The sequence below is a fragment of the Rhinatrema bivittatum genome, chromosome 1, assembly GCF_901001135.1.
Source record: "Rhinatrema bivittatum chromosome 1, aRhiBiv1.1, whole genome shotgun sequence".
Classification (NCBI taxonomy): domain Eukaryota; kingdom Metazoa; phylum Chordata; class Amphibia; order Gymnophiona; family Rhinatrematidae; genus Rhinatrema; species Rhinatrema bivittatum.
The window spans coordinates 295,963,182-295,965,444 of NC_042615.1; positions in this window are offsets into that span (position 1 = coordinate 295,963,182).

A 2,263-nucleotide genomic window follows, 5' to 3' on the forward strand; every position below is an offset into this window, starting at 1 on the left:
ACAAACACTGGTGATCCTTTAGGATTGTCTCAAGAACGTGAAGTTTATATGACATGAAGGACTAACATCAAAAGGCTTTCTCCACTTTATAATATATTGGTGCTATGTGAGTTCCATATCTTTGGTTACTTTTAAAACAATCCAGGGAACTAGGGTAATATCAACTATGACTGCAAAGGCCCATCTAGTCTGACCATTTTTCTTGTCTATTGCAATAGTGCAGACACTACTTTATCTCTAGTGTTACCTTTGCTTTCTCACTACTTGGAATTGTATATACACTTGTCCCATGCTTAGTTAAGTCATGGATATTTATTGCATTAGTACATTCCAGCATCCCCAAGCTGAGATTAATGATGATTCAGACTATATTGGGAGGTCAGGCATGTCCAGTACCTGCCTAGCCATTGTAATATGGTGCCGGGCTCGCTTATGACAAGCCTGGTGAGCCAGGATTGAAAAAGGGAGGGTGGGGGGGGGGGGGGGGAGGAGATGTTGTAGTGGCCTGTGGGTCGTTGGCTGCTCACAGCCTGTAAGAGCAGTGATTTGGTGATTTGAATTCAAACCACTGTGGTATTTTGAGAAATGATTGGTTCCCCTTGGATTTGGGTAGTCGGGAGTGGGAGGAGCCGGGGTGGTCTTGCCTAGTGTGCAGCTCAGTAAGCGCCACTTGCCTGCTGCTGCACCCGACGTTGCATCCCTCCCGCCTGCCCTATTGGTTCTAGTTATTGTTCGGGGGTTATGTTGTCGCAGCTATGGAAGGGGGGGGGGAATGGGTAACCCGAGCCGACTGGGGGGGGGGTTAAGCCTTGGTTAACGGTTGTCTGACTTGACGAGGGTCATGTCAGGGATTCCTAGCAAAACAACTGGGTGCAGTTGCTGCCGGTACGACTCCTTGCTGGATAGTGGCGGGGGTCGACATGCTTGGCTCCTTGCTGGGTGGTGGCGGGGGTCGTGGGATGCACTTTATTGATGTCACTTCATAAGGGCTGGGTTAGCCCGCGGGTGCCCGTCTTGCTGGTTGGTGGCGGATGGGCGATGATGGTGGGGGGATTTATTGTTATGGATACCTGGCTCAGGCTCCTGGGTGTTCGGTAATAAAGCTGCCATTCCGTTGTTTGAGTATTTATTTATCTGTTGTGAAGGGTCGGGCGCGGGCAGAAGCGTGAGTCCTGGCTACCCATATTAGAAACTGGGTTTGCTCCAAACTAGAGGGAGTCTGTCTCTTCCTCTAGAGAGTTCTCTGGCTGGAGTGAAAGGAGGAGGATGTGATGTCTGGGCTCCTGAAACGCTATGCAGGCCTAGTAGGTCCAGCTTCCTGCAGAGCATGTGTGAGTTCCATTGTTTCAAAGACGGGACAAAGCCGTATTTAGCAAGATAATCTTTTTAAATATTGGATCTTCATGGGTGTGGAGGTGGGCGGGAGACTGACCAAACAAGGCAAATTTTTAAACATCAGAACTAGGGAGGGGGGAAGGGTGGGTGACTGGGGCTGTAGTGCAGTGGAGAATTAGCTTGGTGGTTGGAGCAGTAAAGTCCTGCTGATGCTCTTTATGACCTTGGGCTAGTCAGTTCACCCCCCCAGGGCACAATTTAGGTTATGAGGCAAGTGTAGGAAATACCTACTGTACCTGATCTGTAACTCTCCTTGAGCTTAGATTTGGAAATGTGAGTAAATAACTTGAAAATCCAAACCCAAAGGGGCTGGATAGTGAAAGAGTGTGAGGGCCAGGAAGAAAGAATATCTTGGATGGGGAGGGTGAGGGAGATGGGGGAGCAGCAGATGAGTATAGATATCAAAGAATGTAGGAGAGGTTAGCAGTTGGATGATAGAATAGGAAACACAGAGTCAAGGCAATGAACAGTGCAGGGCAGCAGGAGCTAGTTTGGTCCAATTCCAGGCTACATGGTGAACTCCACTGTAACTGCAGAATTGCAGCAGACTGGGGGCAATGTATTAAAACAGTAGAACCCGTACAATTTGCAATTTCATAGCATATATCCCTTGTGCCTACAATTTTGCCTGCAATTCAGTGGAAACTCCTGGTTTTCTTTTCAGAATTGGCTCATTTCTTTGGCTGGGCCATGCAGAAAAGGCTGGTACACTTGATCCCTTCAAGAATACATTTGAAGGTTAAGTAACAACAGATCCCAGCTAATCCTGTGTAATCTGCTATTACTAAATGAATGTCTGCATTATGCTTCCAGCACATCACTGCCGGTGTGCCTGGTAATACTGACGTTTCTTAAAATAAAGAAAACG